Source organism: Abramis brama (assembly GCF_963993115.1).
Source record: "Abramis brama genome assembly, chromosome: 2".
NCBI lineage: Eukaryota > Metazoa > Chordata > Actinopteri > Cypriniformes > Leuciscidae > Abramis > Abramis brama.
The window spans coordinates 23,942,432-23,966,171 of NC_139964.1; the positions used below are offsets into that span (position 1 = coordinate 23,942,432).

At 38.3% G+C, this 23,740-nt stretch overlaps 1 long non-coding RNA gene and 1 pseudogene across 2 annotated transcripts in view; one reads left to right on the forward strand and one right to left on the reverse strand.

The window, feature by feature from the left end:
- Positions 1 to 23,740, reverse strand: part of LOC311077980 (putative adhesion G protein-coupled receptor E4P) — a 340,053-nt pseudogene that overhangs the window by 8,087 nt on the left and 308,226 nt on the right. The window lies entirely within an intron of this gene.
- LOC311078367 overlaps positions 2,584 to 23,740 on the forward strand; it is a 28,432-nt gene continuing 7,275 nt past the window's right edge. The window contains exons 1-2 of the long non-coding RNA XR_014605147.1: positions 2,584 to 2,721; positions 2,796 to 2,877. This is a non-coding gene — a long non-coding RNA (uncharacterized lncRNA). The remainder of the gene's footprint in view (positions 2,722 to 2,795; positions 2,878 to 23,740) is intronic.

Sequence of the window (23,740 nt, forward strand, 5' to 3'; positions counted from 1 at the left end):
GTTTAAAACAATAGTGATTGTGCTCAAAGGTTTTTTTCAAAATTGTTCATATTGCTGTTGAATCTCAAACTGTAAAATCTCAGGGCTACAAATTACCGATAATAAAATGTAACAAAGGATATAGTCATAGATTTTGACTCTGAACAACATCAGTGAATAAGGTCACAACATGATGATAATGTCAAGCAGGTTTTCTCTTGGCGTACCAAAAGTGCTTTATAAACACAATGTTGGAACTGTCAGAGAAAAACTAACAATAAAAAAATTAAAAGGGTCAAGAGCCCAACTAAAGCAAACACTGACCACCATAATGGTGACTAAAAATTAAAACGAAATGAAAAATTTCATAAAACATTACCGTCTAAACTTCTGCTGAATCTCAATAACTTTTGTAGATGTATGACAGAAATAAAGGCTCAAACTGGTAATAATAAGTGCAATAATGGGTAAAGGCTCCAAGTCAGTTGTAGTTCTTGTGTTTCTCTTTCCTTCAATGATTCTGCTTATTAACATCAGGTGTCACCACTAATGCCCAATCATCACGTAATTAATCACTTAATTATCTCATTAACTTCAACACCGCTTCAGTGTTAATTTTTAACACTCTGTAGTTGGACCTATATGTACACCAAGGAGTGTTAATTTAACACTGGGGATTTTGCTGTGTATTAAAATGAATCAATATTAATTTAACTGTGATATGAAGTTGTTGCCAGCCATTTACAACAATTGCCTAATAATCAAATTTACTATGCCTTCACTATGTATTAACCAGTCTATGGTATTAACATGTGAGCTAGAATGTGTCATTTGGCCTTTTGTTTGGGTTCCTTCTTTTAATTTGTATTGACTGAAATGTTTTATATATTAATTAATTTATTTATATGGACAGGCCATCATTCATGGCCTATGTGAGATGCAGGGATTATCCTGGCAGGAGGCTGAGGAGGTTTTCCTCCATGGCCCTACTTATCACCCTAGGTATGCTTCTAATTTGCATTAAAAAAAATAAAAAAATAAAAATGATTACACAATATTTTTGACAATGGCATTCATCTTTTATTTTAGTGAAGTCGAGGAATTTGACAGAGCGATTGCAAAAAGAATGAAAAAAGAAGAAACATTTGTCTACCAGAAAGTAATTATTTTACCTTATGCATTTACATTACATTTTACATTTATTCATTTAGCAGACGCTTTTATCCAAAGCGACTTATAACTGAGGTTTTTTTTTAATGCAATTGAAGACGAAAAGTAAAGTCACTAACACAATTCTTTCTTCCTTTTTTCTTTGCTTTGTCCTGTTTACAGCAAGATGATGTTTAGGTGATCGTTAAATAAAGTACAGAATTGTTTATTATTGGTGTTTTGTCTATTCTTATTTGAGTTTTGCTTCGCATTCAAAATATAAAAAAAAACAGGTTTTGTAATGTTAGCATGGTATAATGTTAAGTAGACCATTTGAACTGAAAGAAAAAATTGGAATTTGAATTAAAAAAAAACATTGTAGCAATATTATATCACAATATTTTTCAGAAGATCTGTAATTATCCCTTCCATCAGTAATTTTCTTTCAATTACACCCACGCTCAAAAAATAACTACTGGGTAATTTGTTAGTCAGAGAACACAATGAGTTTTTCTGGCACATGCATTAAGCAGGGAACACAAATATTTATTTGGATCACTTTAAATAAAACGAGACCGTAATATTGCATCCTATTGTTTTCAATGGCTTTTGGATAAGGGTGTTATACGATCTTCGAAACAGTAGGAGGCGCTGTCTCGAAAAACGAGGGGTCTGAGAATGCGGGACTCCGGGTGTGGGACTGTAGATGCAGGCTCCAAGTCTGCAGCTTCATAATGTTGGTGAAAGGTGAAAAGTGTATGGAACATGGTTAGTCTACGTTAATTTGTCAATGGGTGATTGGAAGTAAGCTAATTTATTTAACCTAAAAGAATGCACTGTACTGTTAATCAGTGACGTCACTTACAAATAGTGATTTAAAAAAAGTGATTTAAAGAGCAACAGGAAAAAAACCTCTACAACAAAGGGTGAATTATTAATTTCATATGCATCTATTTATATTAATATATAATTCATTATTATATTAATTAATATATTATCTTAAGAAATATATATATATATATATATATATATATATATATATATATATATATATATATATATATATATATATATATATATATATATATATATATATATATTCTTTCTCTTTTCTGCAGTTCACCTCTGCTCTAGCTTGGTTTCTTGTAATAAACCCTATTGTAAATCCTATGTAACATTGTTGGCTTTGTGAAATTGCATGTTATGTTCTAGAATAGATCATGCTGAAGGCCTGCTGCACCCCCGGTCCAAGAACATCTCCACGGCTATGAACCATATGACTAGTAAGCAAAACCACCTCAAACATACAATGCACTACTGTCCAAAAGTTTGGGGTCTGTAAGATTTATGCTTTTGAAAGAAGTCTCACATTTTAAAATCATTAACCCCAGGTTTTTTCAGTGTGATTGTCCTTGAGAATGTGTCTGTAGGCTAAATAATAGGCGACAAATATAATGGTATAATGGTCGTAGTTATAATAATTTATTTAACTATTATGATAACAGGATATCATGGTCATTGGTATATTTTATTTTATTTCTCTAGGTCTGTTTTGAGTTATGTTGGCCAGTGAGACAGACACCATACTCAGGGGTATTTATTTATTTGTATGTATTTTTTACTGATACATACTGAAATTCTTTTTACTTTTAAATTCTTGTTATCAGATGAGATATAATCCCTAGCGTTTGGCCCTGTGATTCTTCAGGACAAGACCTTGATGCCATCCACACTCAGTAGATGAAGAAGGTGAGTTTCACAATAGCGGCCACTATCACAAATCAAGAGACCGAACACAACAGGCTTTCATCCATATGAACACACCCATATGTAGGCATGGGTACTGAAACCCAGTGGGCCCTGGGGCCAAATTATGGAAGACCGCAGTATCGATAAGCTTGGACGTTATCACTTCTGCTGACAGTACTGAAGAAATTACACGCACTATTTATTAAATACATTGTCTTGCAAATTGTATCTCACGCCATCCTTAAAAATATTCTTGTTTGCCGTAACCCGACCGTCCCTGTCAATTTAGTACCGACCCAATTATTTATTTATTTTCCCTTTTAGTCCGACCGATTTTTTTTTAACTCTTCAAACAACTAATACAAATGCAATAAAATAATATTACTGGGTGTTTCTGCAACTACGGGCACTTTTGACTATCCCAATTTTAAAAAAATCAACCTCTATGAATTTCAATTTTAACCATCACAGTCTATAATACATATAAAAATGTACACAAAATAGAATGTAGTCGTTAAGATTTTAATCTGGAACATGTTTATTTTTTATGTTTTTCGGGTCATCTTCTTAAAAAGTGTCCTTACCGCAATGTTACAATAACGTTCATTTTATACATTTTTCTTTAGTAATTTCTATAAAAAATTTAATATATGTAAATAGCTTTTTCAAATTTGATGCAGTTTTGTAAATACTGATATAAAAAAAATTATATACAAAATAGGGAATTTCATGTTTTTTTCTATGCCATGTAAAAAATTTACAGTAACCTTAGATGTCAATTGTTTCCATACACACAAAAGATAACATAATTAACTTTTTATGACAGATGTTGCAATTTCAATGTGTTAATCATCTCAACTTAAGTGTAAAAATATTTTTTTGCAAATGAAAATGTGAAAAAAATTAAAATAGAGCAGTGCTGCGGTAATGACAGCTTGTGTCGGTAAGGACAAAATATTTTTTTTTATGTAGAAAATGGCATGTTTATATATATACTAATATATATATACTAATATATACTTCAGTACTAATAATATACTGAATATTTGTCATTTAATATACAGTAAACCTTGAATTTGTCTCTACCGCAACACAAGGTCTTTACCGCAACACCTAAATTTGCTGCGGTAAAGACATGTTGCGGAAATGACATTTTTGCTAATATTTTAGCTAATTGGCAGCTAGCAAGGCCTACCACATTAGTTTTGACTCTAAGCATCTTAATATACATGAATTCAACAGTAATATACATTTATTTTTAAAATGTAGTTCAAAAATACACAATTATTAAGCTGAATGGTAAGGACGCACAATAAATACTAGAGCAGAAAAGATGATGTTTACCTTATTTTTTTGGTATCTTGTGAGTGAGGTAGTGTGGTGGCCCAGTCTGTCAGCAATGTGCTCAAGTGATAATTTCTGTTACTAGACTTGTTTGTGTTCGATAAAATTTCATAATAAAAGCTTTTTTTCATTGTTGCGGTAAGGACTCAAAAGTGTGGGACAGGTACATTTAGTTAAAAAAAATCATAAAAATGATCAGTAAATAATACAAAGAATTTTAAGATGCTGTAAATGAATCTGTATATTAAACAATTCCATTTGAAATAATGTCATATTGTAAAAGAATGAGCTAATTTTAAGTATCTCAACATTGAAACCACGGGTGTGGGACATGAGCAAAAATGGTGTTTGGACCTATAAATGCTTCATAATTTTACATTAAATCATATTATTTATTAATTATTTTTTATGTCAAGGTGTGTATTGATACTACGTTTATATTTATGAAACATCAAATGACAAATTTTAACATAAATCTAAAATTTCACTCCTGGGACTTAAAAGTGCCCGTAGTTGCAGAAACACCCTACTTATTAAGTATTGTGAATATAAATTGCCTAGACCTACATACAAACATAAGCTACGTTCTTTCTTTTTAATAAAAACCCGTGGCGCGTCATCTATGATTATGTTTACACCATTGGTTTACGCATGTCACACTATGGCCTGCAGGCTTACCCCCAATTTCCACCAGATGCGTAACGGCTGCGTTACGGCTCCGGCACGGCGGCGGAGTCAATAGGTTTCCATTAAAGTCAATGAGTGTATTTCCACTGAATGCGTTACAGCTGCGTTCCGACTCCGGCGATCCGCAGCCCTCCGGAGCAGATACGCAGAGCTTCTATTTTTGCCGGATGCCGGAGAGCTCCGCAGCAATTCAGCACTTATATCGCGCGATCTTACGTGAATTCGCGAGATCTCGTGGGTCCTCGTGCTTTCAGCTGTCAGTCATGGCCGCAGCCGTTCCGCAACAAATACGGACCTGGTGGGTATTGACGGACGACGGAACACGGAGCTGTCACGCAGCGGAGCCGTTCCGCAGCCGTTCCGCATCTGGTGGAAATTGGGGGTTAGTTCGCTTCGTTTCATTCACTGTCAATGGTTCGCGCTTGGTAATGATGGCTGCGGCTTTATCAAATTACTATAAAGATTATTTCATTTTTATATGTTGTTGAATATGGTTTATTAAAAAATAAACATGTGAGAGCGTGTTATAGGCTATATATGTAATGTTATAATCAGATATGACGACGCTACTGCAACACGCATCGCCGCAGCTGAGCATCTATTCATCAAGCCAACGTGCAAACTATTTGCAAATCAAAGTGAAAGTAAGTCACTGATGCTTAACACACAATCATCTTCATTAAATGTAACGAAACGAAATGATCTTACCTGGGCTGTTTCTGCTTTCTCTTATTGCGGCCTTTGATTCAGAAATTTTAGCTGATGATCAGTAAAATAATGCATCTCATAACTGTTGATTTCGGTGACATGCACTCCATTAAATCGGCATATAGCGGGAATTGAAGATCGGATTTATATCCGCAAAAAAAAAAACAAAAAAAAACACACACACATTGATGTAACCAGGTGTAAATGGAATCGTTTTGATAAATCAGACAGCAATCCGATCTGAGAAAACGCATGAAGTGGCCTGGTGTACACTGTAAAAAAGAATACATTGATTTTATTAGTATCTAATTAATAAAAATGAGGCAACAGATTACAAGCAATATTATTAATTAAATTTAACAAATTATAATTGAGTAATAGTTAATCAAATGAATTCCTTAAAAGTTAACCATTTAAAATGAGTAAAATTTACAAAATATCTTTTATTGCCAACATTGAAGACACCTGGTGTTAACAAGCAGAATCACTGAAGGAGAAAACCATAATTAAAGTCACCATTGTGGAGATCAGTATGTGTTTTAGTTGGGCGCTTGACCCTTAAATTATTAACTTTAAGTTTTGTTCGGCTGCTGTACATGAGTTATAACAGCCAGATGAACAAATAGAAAAGGTGATCTGATGGTGTTGGTTGTGATTTAACATAATCATTATTTCACAATCATTAGACCTGAATCACTGAACTCATATAGAGTCCAATTTATGAGTTAAGTTAACTTTATTAATTACAGCAGTATAATATTTTTAGCCTTTTCACTGAAATCCAAATGATCAAATCAATAATTAAAAAAAATAAAATATATATATATATATATATATTTTTTTTTTAGGCACAAACACACATCAAGATTTTACGTATGAATCTCAGCAATGGTGACAAACAGATCACCTCTGAACATAAGCTCATTATTTATTCATGCAGCAATGCATGATGGGAGCCATGAATGAGTTTTGATTGGTGGCACCCAGAATGCACTGCAACAGGCTTTATAAATGTCACCATTGTTGAGATTCACAGGCTGATTATTGATGTCTGTGTGTCTCCTTTTTATGTAAGAGAAACTTTTTAGAAATTATTTGCCTTACATTGTAAAATTTAAAAAATATTATGCCGTACAAGGCCAGTGCTGCTATAATTAATAAAGTAAACCTAACTCATAAATTGCACTCTATGAGTTCAGTGATTCAGGTCAAATGATTGTGAAATTATGATTATGTTAAAACACAACCAACGCCACTACATCACCTTTTCTCTTTGTTCATCTGGCTGTTATAACTCATGTACAGCAGCCAAATGAAACTTAAAGTTAATCATTTAAGGTCAAGAGCCCAACTAAAACACACACTGATCTCCACAATGGTGACTTTAATTATGGTTTTCTCCTTCAGTGATTCTGCTTGTTAACACCAGGTGTCTTCAATGTTGGCAATAAAAGATATTTTGTAAATTTTACTCATTTTAAATGGTTACCTTTCAAGGAATTCATTTGATTAATTATTACTCAATTCTAATTTGTTAAATTTAATTAATAATATTGCTTGTAATCTGTTGCCTCATTTTTATTAATTAGATATCAATAAAATCAATGTATTCTTTTTTACAGTGTAAACAGCCCCTAGACATCGGTGAAAAACTAAATAGAGATGCATTGTTAATGTAACATGTTAAATGAGACCATATAGACCTACAAACGTAACCCTGTTATGATCCACCAGCGCGAAATGCGTAAAACTTGGAATGCTTCCCCCGGTCTTTAAGATTTTTGTTCAGGAGTGTATTTTCTTTAACTGACAATTTACATTTGTTCCTCAATGTTTCCCTTAGGAATCGTGTTCGTGTTTTTGCAACACAAAACGTGTTGGATGTACCCTGTGTACTAGGAATAGTGCAAGCATTTTTTTTACAAAAACGAAACGCTCATCATTTAAAGCCAATGTCCCAAACACTTCAACATAAATCAAACATATACAGTACAGTGGCTTAGTTTGAACCAGTGTAAGATTTCTTAACTTTTAAAATTAATTTTACATTCATATTTCCAACTTTCTTTATTAAAAAAAAATGGCAACACTTTACAATAAGGTTTCATCTTGTTAGTATTAGTTAACATGAACTAACAATGAATGAACAATACTTCTACAGGATTTATTAATCTTACTTAACGTTAATCTCAACATTTTCCAAGACATTTTAGGATCCAGTGTTGTATCTGTTAATTTAATGCACTGTGAACTAACATGAACTCACATATTTTATTAAATCACATTAACATAAGTTTTTCTCTCTGTTAGTTCATGTTAGTTAATGCAATAACATATGTATTGTGAAGTTTTACCAAAACATCCATTGCCTTACAAATAATAATAATAAATAAAATGAAATTAAAATGCAAACAAGTTATTTGACATTATTACTTTACTACATTACTTAGGCTACATAAAAAATCAAAATGCATATGCCGTGGATAAATAAAATGAAATAGCCTCCGCATGGACAATAAGGGAATGATTTTACTCAAACCATATTGTTGATGAAAATGATACAAGAACAATAAAAGTACTAGTTATGAATAATAACACATCAGTATTTTTGAAAACATATTGAACTCTTTAATATTGCAGTAATATTAAACATTTTAATACTACAGTAATATTAAACATCTTTAGTATTTCTGTTTCAAATAACGTTGTGTTTGAGCTGCGTGCGCTAAAGCTAAAGAGCTGAAGGAACACCCCTAAACCTATATATGATAAATTAGATATTTATACAAAATAAACACAATATTACAACTTATACTTGCACAAAATCATGCACAGATTAACTTGAGCTATTATTAATAGTAATCAACTATTACATGGTGAAACTCCTGTTGTGGATGCTCTCCTCCCAGGACAACACGCTGAAACACAGCAACTAAACCCAAAGAATTCACAACGTTTTTAATGCAATATTTTGCTCATTATAATGTATGTATATATGGCAGTCCCAATCATAGTTATTAATGTTATGCATTGAAGCTAATGATCATCACATATTGTGACTTTTAATTCGAAATCAAAGCTACAGCTAACACTGTCTGTAAAAGACAGACTTACAATCGGTTAAATGTACTGTTATGTTGATGAAATATTGAAAAAAATCAACTTTAGAAAACATGGGTGGTGATGAAGTAAAAAGATCCAGCACATTTAGATGGTACAAACTTTTGAACTGACTGTATGCATTAGGGCTGGGCAAAAAAATCGTTCTTTAAAATTCGATTCAAAATCGATTCTCAAACGCCAAGAATCGTTTTTTTTCCATCTTTATTTATCTATTACCCAAGTATTAGTTTTCCTCCACTGTTCATAGGCTTGCAAATTAAATTTTATAGCTAATGCTGTGAGATTTTATGTTAGTTTTATCTAAATCATAAAATAACCTCAATTAGATGTAGCAACAATGACATCCGGCCAGCTGCTTTTCAAATTAAGTGGATCATGAGGGTGTCGAACACATCTTCTTTGTCCTTAGGAAGACAGCTCTGGTTATTATTATTCCCTACGGGGTAACTCACCAGCGCCAGGGTGACTGGAATCCCCCCCAGTTCAACGTGAACTCCCCGTGACTTTATAGACTCGTGACATTCCAACGCACACACACAAACACACTCTGGACTTTGAAACAGAAACCCACTACAGAAAAGGACTTTTTACCCATAAAGTCACTCTTAAATGTACTAAATATATCCCTTTTTGTGTTAAGAGGTGTGTGTAAACCATAGGAAAGCATATATGTCCTACTGTAACATTAATAGAACTGCAAATGCCTATACTAATGCATAATAATGTATCTTTGCATTGCTACAACGTCTATATTCTATTTTTGATATCTCTGAAATCCTCTCCAGCTAATGGAGTTGAATTCCGATAGCAGAATGCAGTGATGCGCATTGTTTTATACATTTCATATGTCTGGAGCAAATCCTCTCAAGTTAAATTCCCTCATGACTCATTCCAGTGGGCGTCGTCCACCGGACAAAGGAACCTTTTCCTTTCGAAATACTCTAAGATGATTCGTCCCCCACGGAAAAGGGGACGTGGGACACTGCTCACGGGACACTGATAAAAGTCCAAACTTTCAGTTTCTTCTCGCTCTCACCCCGCTCTCTCACCCTTCCTCCTCTTTCGACGCGCAGCGCTTCTCCTCCCAACGGAACCAGCTGGACCAGGCCTTGCCTTGGCTTCTCCTCTGGGACGCATACCCTCGCGTCATGTAGAAGCTGCCGTTCTTTGCAACTAAGTTATATATATTTGCCTCTTCCTTCACGGGAGATGAATCTTATTTTCCGGTAAACGTTACATTCAGTGAGCCTTTTAAGCTTCCCGCGACACCGGAAGACGCAGCAGAAACAGGACACCGTCCGCGCTTTCCTGCCTCTCAGCATCACCCGAACAGAGAACAAACTTGAAAGTATATTTATATCTGTCTAAAAGCTGATTCCAGGTGTCTCGTGAAATTAGGTTTCTGTATGTAATAATTACTAGCTTTTCCCTTCTCTCTATATCCTTCTTTCTTTCATTTCATTCATTCTGATCACGCATGTTCTTGTTTGGTTAAATGTTTGTTTGTTTTATTGTTTGCATTTTTACGTACGTTTATATTTGTAGCTCATATAATCTCTCTAGTTTTGCATTTATTAAAATCCATTTATACTTTTAACTGTCTCTGTGTTTGAAAACCCGCTTTTATAAAGTCAATGAAACGAAAGATCTAATTAAGCTACAAGCTCGATATTATAGACTACATTGAGTAGTTTTAATTAATAAACTCAGAAAGTTTGATGTTCGTGGCCAGAAGATAAACTTTCTTGGAGTTTGTAAATAGGGATACCCCTTCTTAACTGTGATAATCTCACATTTATTCGCTGGACGAATGACTGATGACCAGACCAGTTACAGAACAAGGTAATCTCGATAATTGATAAAGTAAATGTACATGCGATTTCTGAATTATTATGACCATGAGTTATGATTATTAATATTTCCAAAATTCCCTATATCCTTGAGCTAATTCGCATTTACCCAGAGTCAGATGTATTTACGTTACAGTGTTTTGGGTGTGCAGTGTTGTTGGTAAAGTTCGTTTGTGCTGTGTAATCACTGCAATCGTGAGGGTGGGTGGGTGGGTTGTCTGTATGTGGCGCAGACATTGGTCTGGTTACTCAACTGCAGTTCAGTCATGACCTTGAAGCAGTCGGTGTCAGTGTTCGTTTTCTGTGTCTGTGTCAGACGTGGCTGCACTGTCTTCATCTGTTGGGTAAGAAGACTTGGGCTCACCAGTGTTCTGGAGAGAGTGGTTCCAGGTTCGACGGTCTGGGCTTGGAGTTCTGGACGGCGGGTGATGCTGGTTCCAGAATCTTTCAGAGCGCTCGGTCCGATGCTTTGGATGAGCACCGTCACAGTTGTGCTGCCATCTGCTGGCCTGGAACGGTTTTGATTCTCTGTGGTAGGAATGTTTCTGGCCAGCTTGTCAAGGCTTGTGGGAGGAGAGCTGTTGCTGGGGGCCCAATCCGTCTGGAGAGGATTCTGACCCTTTACAGCTCCGCCCCCTCCAGCTTTTGGTGTTTGGCTGACAGGCGTGGTTTTGTGCAGTGGGCTTTCGCCCGCCTTTTCAGCTCTGGGTGTGTGGCTGAAAGGCGCGGACTCGCTGGAAGGGGGAAATGGTGTGAGATGTTCTTCCCCTTCTCTGCGAACAATGTCAAGTTCGTCTCTGAGATTGTGTCTCTGCTGAGCGAGCTGATGGATTTCAGTCTCTGCTCTCTCAAGGAGAGCTTCAGCCCGTTGGAGCCTTTCGTTGAGTTCCTTCCGGGTGTTTTCCTCCGACTGCTGTCTTTGGTCTGTGTGCCGACGAAGATCGTCCAAGGCATTTTGAAGTCTTTCAACTTCCTGTTGTAGCGTTGTGTCCGTCTCGTCCTCTTCCTCGGTCAGGAATAGTAGCTGGTCTAGACGGCTCTGTGTGTGTGCTCGGTCCTTCCGGGCCTCCGTGGCCAGGAGCTGTAGTGCGACTGCCTTCTGCTCCAGGTCGAGGTTGGTCCTTTCGCTGGCCCGGGCCTTGGTGACGAGGTTGAGTGCGAGTTTTCCGAAGATTTTGGCCAGCTGCTCATGGTCGTACTTCTGGGTTGGATCGTAGGTCTCAAACTGGTCCAGGTATTGTGGGTCAGCGGCGTCCTGGGGTAGAACGGTTGTTGTCATTTCTCGCAGCCATGTCTCGAGGTCGTGCCAGCGGACTGCGGGACTGGGTGAGCTCGACATCTTGGCTTACTGTGGCGAGAGAAGCACAGCACACACAAAAAGAGACAAAATGCAAGTTTGTTTTAGGGTTAATGAGCTATACTCATATGGGCTATGCCGTCTATGAGAATTTCGGGGCTAACTGATGCCGACAGTTAGCGGAGCCAATTTCGTGGGTATGGGTAAAACCCACAATAGAGATTTTGACAGGCGGTAGCCTGGTGGTCGTCTAGCGACGCCGGCTTTGATCGTCACTCTATTATTCAGCTTTCCTGGGGTCTCTCTTAGGTTCTGTCTCTAAGTGAAATGAGAGAAACAAATCACAACAGAATGGAGAAAAAGACAAAGTTGAAGGTAGGGAAGATCAAAGGGAAACACAACACAAGGAAGTGAATTGGTCTGCAATGAAATGTCACAAACAATAACACGGGGAGCGTTATAAAAAAAATAATAAAAAAAATAAAGAGGCCTAAGCCTATTAACACTGCTAGAGTTCCTGATAGGGCCAGGAGATGCGTGGATTATCGGGACAGGACCTCGGAAGAAGGTGTGTCTTAGAGAGAAAAAGGTGGGCCAAACACTTAAAATATACCCAGAGGAATATCTAGTATTCTGTGGTTCATAATAAGTGGATGGGTTCTATCAAATTTTAGTTTACCTGGGGTGAATAGAGGTCATCCAGGCGGAAACCAGCGGGCGCGGTCAGACTCTCCGACGGTCCCAACACCAGACGGAGCACAGTGTCAGTAACGCCGGACAGATGATCCCCGCCCACCGGAAACCAACCAGTGATGACGTTTCAATCACCACAGTGCACTGACTGAGTCCTGCCAATAGATACACAGTAAGGGATGAAGATGTTAGACTCAAAGTGAATTAAGGCTTTCTGGTTTCACCAAATTGAGTAAATATGTATGCAGGAGTCAGAGGCAAAGGCTTTACTAAAATAATGATACAACGAAAGGGAATTATGATAACTGATGGTAATTATCGGAATAACCTACCCCCCCTGATGAGACTGGAGAAAGAGGGAAAGGAAAGAAAAAATATATGATCAGTGAAATACAATTTAAATACACAACACAGGCTTGAGACGCAGGCAGAGGGATAGGCCCTGGCAGTGGGTTTGTGCCACAAAGGGGAGGGGCGTATTTTCTCTCAGTGGTCCACCTGGTTGAGTAGACACAATTTTAAATTAAAATTCAAACTAGTTTAAATTGAAATTCAAATAAGCATGCAAGGAGAGGTCCAAATAATAATAATAAGGAAGGAAAGAAAATTAGAATGATAACAGTGAAGTATCAATACTAAAAATAATTAAAACTGAAATTCAGAATGACTTCCTATAATCCTTACAATAACACTGAAGTTATTAGTATTGATTATAAAATAATCAAACGAGAAGGGTAGCAATGTTGAGACACTTGCAGACTGGGGGTGAAACAGATATTGATAAGTCGACCCAAGATGGCCACACGGTGGCGTGCTTCTTCCTAGGTGGACTATCAATGAACTGAGTGAAGCAAATCTAAGCTTTAATTCGAAAAAGTTTTTTTTTTCGAACCCCATTTAAAGTGTGACAGTCAAAAACAGAGAAGAGAATTGTCTAACTCCAAATAATATCAGCATAAGCTAAGCTTTGAATGCAGGTAATTATCTGAGAGCTAGACCATTTATTCTATAATCGGGGAAAAGAAGAGAAAATTAATGCAGAGAAAAAAAAAATTAAAGCAGGTATTATCTGATAGCGTCCACCAGGTGGCGTTATTGCGCTCATGCAGGCTGACATCAGTGGGAGGCGGCGCTCACGCAGGATGACGTCGGTGGGGGCGCGTAATTTGAGAACTGCCACACACCTAAAGGCTGCCCTCTAGTGTTGGTCAGTGGAGTGATTCAGACTGCAGATTTTTATCTTTTATCACCAGTATGGGCTCATTTTGCGCTCGGTTGCATGCGAAAAATGACGCGAGTTTCACAACATGTGACTAACAGGAATTACACGTCTGTTTAATTACACATTATACATGAAACGGTTTAAATAAAAACAGGAATTAAACTTCTGTTTTAATTAATAGAGATGTGAGCAAGACAGGAATTAAACATCTGTTTCACCTCCCATAAACATTAATCAAAATAGCCCTTTATGATTAAAATGCATTAGGTTTACAAAATTGGATAGCTAGGCCAATTTTTCGACCAGGAGTTTTATCGTTGCTAACGATATAATAAGGCCTATTATGACTGAAAACTGAGGCATCTGCTCAGATCAGATTTACGTCTTCGCACTAAAAAGAGATTTCTTCGTCTTATTTAGTCGGTTTAAAATCATATTACATGTACCAACTGCAAAGAGTTTGCTTCATCTTTACAGGGACAAATGTAATATTATGAACTGCAGTTTTAGCACTTAATAGTGATAAAAATGCTTAGACATTTTTGAAACTGTTAATTTGCAGAGCTGAGCTGGCTTTGTGCCTACCGTCAGCTGAGTGAGTTCGCTTTAGCGACTGTTAGAAATGTATTTTCTTTGTCTCAGCTTTGTCCATGTAATAGCTTTGTCCATAGCATAAGTTGGGTCCAGAAGAAAAGGCTTGGTCTGCACATTCCTTTTGTATGTACGTAAGGATACATCTGTTTCATGCACCCCAATGTAGAGAGGGGGAGAGAGATGTGTGTTTTCTATGTATTGTGTGTTGCAGAAGCCCTTCGGATCTAAAGGACCTAAAGGAAACTGTATCGGATATTGACCATTTATAGTTATGTTATACAACAGTATATGATACCTATGATGTCATGTATGATTTTATTGGTTAAGATTGTGATACTCCCTATACATTTTCAGTATATATTCTTTGTCCAGACTCTTGGAAAGGCTAAGCTATTTTCCTGAGCTTCCCAGCGCTGGTTTCTTCTTTTCTTTTGTTTTATTCATTCACTACCTAAATAAAGGACGGAAAGAAAAGGCACTTTGTGTTGGAATAAACTTTATTTCTAACAGATTTGGGGGCTTCGTCCGATCTACTCCAGGTGGTGAGAAAATTTCTTCTTTAAATAAGAACAGTTTCTTACTATCTTGCCGAGATTTGTGCCAGATTTGGTATTGGAAATCCTTGCAAATAGCAGGAAGAACGGTAAAAGTGACCTGATCAGTCCTTTTATCGTTATGGTTTACCTCGTGTTTAATTAAGGCGTGCTTTAATTGAGACGGGAAGAACGACAAAAGACAGTGATCTTTTATCGTTATTTTTGGGTGTTCCTTGTGTTTTAATTAATACAAGAAGAGCGTGAGAAAAAATTGATCACTTTTTCTGCGTTTTTGGTCTTACCTTACTTTTGTAAGAAGGAAATATTGTCGCGAGATATTTCAAAGTGCTCCGTTCCTTTTTTTTGAGGTTGTGAGTGAATGATACAATATCCTAGTTTATTTTGGTCTTTTCCTGTTCTATTCCTTTTACTTCTTTTGTTCCTTTTGCCAAATGTACTAACAATTGTAACTGCAGAATTGTTCTTTTCTGTTCTCTATTTGACTGTTTTAATATTTATTTACTCTGAATTGAGAAGAAATTTTTGTGTGGCTTAAAATGGGCAATAAAATATCTCCTCCGTTAATTGATGAAACTCCAAAGGATTTCATGGTCCGAAATGACCAGGCGTTTTTTGTTGAACCGTTTTTAAGTAATTTAGCAGGCTGGAGTGAGGGAAAAACACAATTAGACCCATTTCCTCGCGAGGGGTCATTTAAAGACGCTGATATGCAAAGTGCAAAAGATATGATTTTTGGGAATTGGGGCGATCCGACATGGGACTATCCCTACATGGAAAAGTCGTTTAAAACTTGGCAAACCATGAAAAAATACTGGGATCAAGGTCCAGTAAGAGTTAAGAATATTGCAAATATTAGTTTTCCAAACCCTGAATTGGCTGTGAGTAACAGTGCAGTTTTTGCCGTTTCTGTCCCTCAGTCAGACACAGAAAAGAGTTCTCTGCAACAGGAAAAAAAGTCTCTTTTGGAAGAGACACAGACGCCGCAATCCCTCCCTCCCAAATATGAGAGCATTCAAGCTCCCGCTGAACAACCTGCTAGAAATAGATTGTACCCAGACTTAACACAAGCCACTGCCTTTCCTTTTGTTGAAACTTCAGATGGATTTAAGGTTCATCCGTTAAACATTTCTGAAGTAATGGCTATCTGTAAAGAACTGCCAGATCCGTCCAAAACCCCGCATCATTATGTTTCTGTTTTGAAGCGTTTGACTGCTTATAGCCAGTTAACTGGTCGTGATTATCGCTATATACTAACGAAAACTCTTCCTGCTGACATTACGGAGGAAGAATTAATTGAAGCGGTTGATCTTTTGGATCCCGTTAATGATGTACCACCGTCACGTCGTCTTGTGAAAACTAACCCTGAACCGATTGACCTCTCCAAATCATTTCGTGGTTTGAGATTTAAAGATGATGACGATGACGATGAATCGGAAAAAGGATTATGGATATGGGCCAGTCCGAGTAAACTTAAACTTTTTTTCAAACAATTAACTGCATTTTTGCTGAAGTTGTCCTCTACTAAACAAGATATTTCGCATGCCGCTAATACAAAGCAAAAATCTGGCGAGACGCCAACGGTTTTTTTTAATAGGTTCAAGCGTGCGTGGATTGAGGAATCAGCACTTCCGATCGATGATGACAATTGTCTGTTGTTTGTGAACACGTTTCTGAACAACATGCATAGCGAGACTGCACAATTAATTCGACTTACGACAAATAATCTTTTTACGATGTCAGTTGATGACCTTGGCAAACGTTTACGTGAACTTTCATGTGCCGGTGCTTTCGACTCTAAAGGAAAAATTCCATTAATGTTGCAAGTTAATTCTGAGCAGGTTAAGGCTTCGCCTCGTCCGTTCAATAACTCTAAACAGCCTCTCACTTGCTTCTGCTGTGGCCGTCCTGGGCATATTGCCAAGTTTTGCAGAAGGAGAGTTGGGCTGCAGCAGACTAATGGAAACCAGATGTTTAGGCGCTCTGATGGCTGCGGGCCGAGAGCCCCCTCCTTGCGCTCTTCCGAACAAGAGAAACAGTATCCAACTGCATGGAGGAAACAATGACTACGAGTGCATACACAGGAGCCTGCCTTTTCAATGATTACATTAAATTATGGTAACAAGTCAAATGTTTTGCCATTCATTGAATTAAATGTTAATCATAAACCATATGCATTTCTCGTCGATTCAGGTGCCAGCGTATCATCATTATCATCAAACTTTTATGAAGGCCTGATCACGGGAAAGACAATCAGTTCTATCGGGATTGACAACGTTCCAGTAAAATGTGAAATGTCACCACCTTTACCGGTTACTTCTAAGGATGTACCATCATTGTTTAAAATGCATGATTTTGCAATCATACCAAATTCACCATTCTGCCTTTTGGGTCGAGATTTAATGCATAAACTTGGTATGAAATTGGATTTTGATGCTGACTCTCTGACACTTATGTTTCCTGCAGCTTTTTCCATCACAACCGACACAGGAAGTGCTCTTGTCGAGGATTTGCCTGCAACTGTGCTGACACAGGAAATTTCGGGCATCAACCCTCAATTGTGGGCGGAACACAAGGATGACGTAGGGCTAATTGCTGTCCGGCCCTACAGGGCAAATTTGATAACCAATAGGCCTGTGTTTCAAAAACAATACCCGCTTTCAAAGGAAAAAGAGGAGGGAATTGCCCCCCTCATAGAACAGCTATTGGCTCAAGGCATCCTGGTTCGCACTCATTCACCTTATAACACACCAATTAATCCTATCAAAAAGGCAAATGGTTCTTGGCGTTTAACGCAAGACCTGAGAAAAATTAATGATTTGATAAAACCACTTGCACCAATTGTGCCAGATGTACAGACTATAATCAATTCTATTCCTTCAGAACATTCATTTTTTTCTGTTATTGATTTAAGCTCTGCCTTTTTCAGCATTCCTGTGGATCCTGAAACTCAGCCACTGTTTGCGTTTTGTTATCGAAATTGTCAATTCCAATGGACAAGGCTTCCCCAGGGCCTACGAGATAGCCCGGCCGTTTTTGCCGCCGTAGTGCAAGCCACACTGAAGGATGTCAAACTTCCTCCAGAGACTTGTCTGCTCCAGTATGCGGATGACATCCTAGTCACTGGCGCCTCTGCAGAGATGTGTGCTGCTGCCTCCACAATTGTCTGCAATATTCTAGCTGAGGCTGGATTCAAGGCATCCAAAGAGAAACTTCAGTGGGTACAGAGAAAAGTCACCTACTTGGGCCATGAACTGTCACAAGGCCAAGTCCGCCTGTCTGCTGACAGGGTTACAGCCATCGCTGCATTCAAGCACCCATCAACACGGAAGCAAATGCAAAGCTTTCTGGGACTGGTGAATTACTGCAGGCTATGGGTCCCCAACTGCTCCATGTATGACAAAATTCTGCGAGAAGCTACGCTGGGTGATAAAGAGGACATTACATGGACTGCTGAAATGGATCAGGCATTCAGACATTTGAAATCCTCTCTCCTAAGGCCTCCTGCCCTCGGCCTACCATGTTACTCTCGCAAATTTCATCTCTATATACACGAAAGTGGAGGAACGGCCGCGGCAATCCTGGCCCAAGATCATGGCGGTACTTATCGTCCAATAGCCTATTTGTCTAAAACCCTTGATTCAGTGGCCAGGGGTCTCCCTGCCTGCCTGCGTGCAGTGGCTGCTACAGCGATCATGGTACAGGATGCTGAAAAGGTTGTTTTGTCACATCCATTGACTGTACATACATCTCATCAGGTTGGAGCTATTATGCATAATATTTCTACACAGCATATGACTGCTCAACGCCGTTCAGGCTATGAGGCTATATTGTTAGCTACTGCTAATTTAACTTTGAAAGTAACCTCTGTTGTTCACGGTCCCACTGTACATTTGCACAGGTTACTGACACAAGGTGAATTTCAGAGTGACGACCACGACTGCCTGACCAGGATCCAGACGTCGACTGCCTGTAGGCCAGATGTATCTACATCTGTCCTAGAGGAGGGACGGAATTGGTATATCGATGGATCCTGCTTTAAGCCAAATGACAGTACATATTTGTGTGGTTATGCTATTGTCGAATTGCCCGATAATGTAATTGAAGCATATTCGCTGCCATATAAATCAGCACAAGTTGCAGAACTAATTGCTCTAACAAGAGCTTGTCAGTTGGCAAAAGGTCAGTGCATTAACATATACACTGACTCCAAATATGCGTACGGCGTAGTCCATGATTTTGCTAAATTGTGGGAGGAAAGAAATTTTAAAACCTCCGATGGAAAACCAATTTCGCATCATAACATTGTGGCCGAGCTGATTAGTGCAGCACAGCAACCATTGAAGCTTGCTGTCATTAAAGTAGCTGGTCATAAGACAGGTGAATCTGATGAAGCCAAAGGAAACAGATTTGCAGATGAAGTAGCGAAATGGGCAGCAAAAGAAACGATATGTAGCCCACATGTAAATGACCAAAGCACTGAAGTGCCAATGATGAATTCGTCATTGACTAATGATTTGGACATAAAGATACTACAAGCGAATCCTACTCAAGATGATTTGAATCATTGGGCAGCCAATGAAGTAAAACCAGATCAAACCGGTATTCTGAGAGATAAACAAGGTAGAATCGCGCTACCTGCATCCACCATTGTAATGTTGTGCAGGCATTATCATGGTGTATCGCATGTATCGAAAGAGAAAGTGATACAAAATCTGAATCAATCATATTGCATAGCAAACGTTCGAAGGAATACTTTATTAATATTGGATGCTTGCTTGGTGTGCGCGCGAACAAATCGGCACAAGGCAACCGCCCATGAGGCTTTACCGCATCCCGAACTTCCTTTTCAATATTTACAGATCGATTTTACACACATGCCTCCATGTGGAAATAACAAATATCTGCTTGTGATTATTGATCGATTTTCTAAGTGGCCAGAAGCTTTTCCGTGTGGCAAAGAAAATGCAAAGACGGTAGTAAAGGTTCTTGCAAAAGAAATTATACCGCGCTTTGGCATTCCAACCGTTATAGCAAGCGACAATGGAACTCCGTTTGCTTCTAAAGTCACACAGTTATTAGCCAAAGAGCTTAATATTGCTTGGCATTTTCACATTCCCTATCATCCACAGAGCTCAGCGAACGTCGAAAGGACTAACAAAACGATAAAAGAACGTCTTAATAAAGCGTGTCTAGATACGGGCAGAAATTGGGTTGATTTGTTGCCTGCCGTATTGACAGAAATGAGAATGTCTCCATCAGCCACCACAAAAATGTCTCCATTCGAAATTCTCATGGGTAGACCTTTCCCGACCCCTTGGGTCAGAGGTCGCGCTGGCAATCTTTCCACAGGTGACACGGAGGTGATCATCGCAGATTATGTGGATTCCCTTGTTAGAACTTTGAATGGCATAAATGGTGATGTTTCTCTGTCTCTCCCTCTTCCCTCAGAAAAGCCAACTCATCCTTTCGTTCCAGGACAACAGGTGCTGATAAAGTGTCTGAAGCCCACGAAACTTGGGGAACCAAACTATCTGGGGCCTGCCACGGTGATCGCTGTGACGAGGACCGGTGTTCTGACGGACCTCCAGCCGCAGTGGATCCACGCTAGCAGAGTGAAGGCAGCTCCAGCCCAGGGGAACGCATAAGCCTATGCGGAAGTGGACCTCCAGCACTGATCGAAAGGAGAGCGAGGAAGAGAAGTAGACGAAGAACGGGATTGCTGATTGAAATTAGCAATAATTATCATTGAATCCATTAAGCCATGTCTGCAAAGTTGCTATTACACCTGCTCGTGCTGACAAGCATGTTCATTTATACACAAGCCCTCGTTAGCAGTGGTAATGAAACCTGGTTGGCCCACGAAGACGAACCACATGCGTTTGCTTCTAATATGTGGTGGAGGTTAGCCAACTTCACTGCTAAGTCGACAGGAAAAAAGGGTGACTGTTATGTTTGCACGAAAATGCCACAAAGTGCTTCCGGACCTCATGTAAGTGTTAAATCACCAACGACAGAAGAAGACTTGTTCTGTCCTTTATTTCTTAGTAGTATCGGATCGATTGCACCTCAAAATTCAACAGTAAATTGGACTTGTCCTGATCATAGGACACTGACAGTTGCAGTACAGGTACATGTTAAAGTGGCAACTGTAGGTCCTATTCCAGACTCATTGTTCTGTATTGAAAGAAAAGTAGGATCTGCAACACTGGGTACAATTCCTGAGAGTAAATGTAAGCAAACATATCGCCGCTGTGAAGTACGAAACATGCCTTGTTGTTTTAGTTGTTTGACGGGAGAAGGAAAATTTGACTTGGAATTATGTTTAAAAACGTCTTCAAACCCTCTATTTACTATGAATGCTTATGCTACAGCAACTCCTGAGATTCAAGAATTGTGTGATGAGTATTGTGGACTTTATTCGGGTAAAAATTGTAATAGGTATGTTCCATCTGTAAAAGGAACAAGAGCTTTGAGAGATTGGTTCTGGTTATGCGGGCACATGGTTTTCACCTCGTTACCTTTTAATTGGAGTGGACGATGTGCCCTAGTTACTTTAGAAGAATATTCTATGATTATTAGACCACATAGAAATGGTAATGTGATGAACCAAAGAAGCACACGCTCTCTCTCTGACCGCAGTTCAGTTAGTAGTTTGGGTAGGGATAATCCAGTACCAAAGGAACATCGATTATGGACTGGTATGGAAAAATTCTTTGAAGGTATTTTTCCAACAATAGGAATTAGCAGTCTTCAAATTGAAGTCGAAGTTACAAGATACGAATTGATTTATTTTATCAAAACCACAAGAGACACTTTAGCTGGTGTCCAAGAAGAACTTAGAGCTCTTCGTTTACTTTCGCTACAAAACCGTCTCGTTTTAGACCAGCTAACCGCGGCCAGAGGAGGGGTGTGTGTCATCGTTGGTATCTCCTGTTGTACTTTTGTACCGGCAAATGACGAAGATGGTCATATTATCGCTGAAGGAATAAATAATATGACAAGAATTGCTGATGAACTACAAAGAAGAGAAGTGAGTGATAGAAGTGGGTTTGGCGATTGGTTCACTAGTTGGAAACAAATGCTTGTATCTGCTTTAATTCCAATAGGAACGATACTGTTAATCCTTGCATTTATTGTTTGCTGTATTATTCCATTTATTAGAATGTTGATTTATCGTGCTATGAATACTTTTGTATCTTCTCAATATGCTATGATGAACAGAACTGTAAAACCTTAATGATTTTGAAGGAAATGTTTGAATGAAGAATGTTTCAATGTATTATCCTACACATAATGGACATGCTGAGAATGATGTGATATGATAATTATGTTATATGATAATTATCTTATCAAAGGGGCCATTGTTAGAAATGTATTTTCTTTGTCTCAGCTTTGTCCATGTAATAGCTTTGTCCATAGCATAAGTTGGGTCCAGAAGAAAAGGCTTGGTCTGCACATTCCTTTTGTATGTACGTAAGGATACATCTGTTTCATGCACCCCAATGTAGAGAGGGGGAGAGAGATGTGTGTTTTCTATGTATTGTGTGTTGCAGAAGCCCTTCGGATCTAAAGGACCTAAAGGAAACTGTATCGGATATTGACCATTTATAGTTATGTTATACAACAGTATATGATACCTATGATGTCATGTATGATTTTATTGGTTAAGATTGTGATACTCCCTATACATTTTCAGTATATATTCTTTGTCCAGACTCTTGGAAAGGCTAAGCTATTTTCCTGAGCTTCCCAGCGCTGGTTTCTTCTTTTCTTTTGTTTTATTCATTCACTACCTAAATAAAGGACGGAAAGAAAAGGCACTTCGTGTTGGAATAAACTTTATTTCTAACAGCGACTTATCTCACAATTCAAAACGCGCGTGCACCATTATTAATAGCCATAATACACATCTAACTGAAGCTGAATTTGCCCACCAAATTAAAGTTTGAAACTGCCTAAAATGTCTCCACCAAAAACACTGTAACGTAAATACATCTGACTCTGGGTAAATGCGAACTAGCTCAAGGATATAGGGAATTTTGGAAATATTAATAATCATAACTCATGGTCATAATAATTCAGAAATCGCATGTACATTTACTTTATCAGTTATCGAGATTACCTTGTTCTTTAACTGGTCTGGTCATCAGTCATTCGTCCAGCGAATAAATGTGAGATTATCACAGTTAAGAAGGGGTATCCCTATTTACAAACTCCAAGAAAGTTTATCTTCTGGCCACGAACATCAAACTTTCTGAGTTTATTAATTAAAACTACTCAATGTAGTCTATAATATCGAGCTTGTAGCTTAATTAGATCTTTCGTTTCATTGACTTTATAAAAGCGGGTTTTCAAACACAGAGACAGTTAAAAGTATAAATGGATTTTAATAAATGCAAAACTAGAGAGATTATATGAGCTACAAATATAAACGTACGTAAAAATGCAAACAATAAAACAAACAAACAGTTTACCGGAAAATAAGATTCATCTCCCGTGAAGGAAGAGGCAAATATATATAACTTAGTTGCAAAGAACGGCAGCTTCTACATGACGCGAGGGTATGCGTCCCAGAGGAGAAGCCAAGGCAAGGCCTGGTCCAGCTGGTTCCGTTGGGAGGAGAAGCGCTGCGCGTGGAGAAGAGGAGGAAGGGTGAGAGAGCGGGGTGAGAGCGAGAAGAAACTGAAAGTTTGGACTTTTATCAGTGTCCCGTGAGCAGTGTCCCACGTCCCCTTTTCCGTGGGGGACGAATCATCTTAGAGTATTTCGAAAGGAAAAGGTTCCTTTG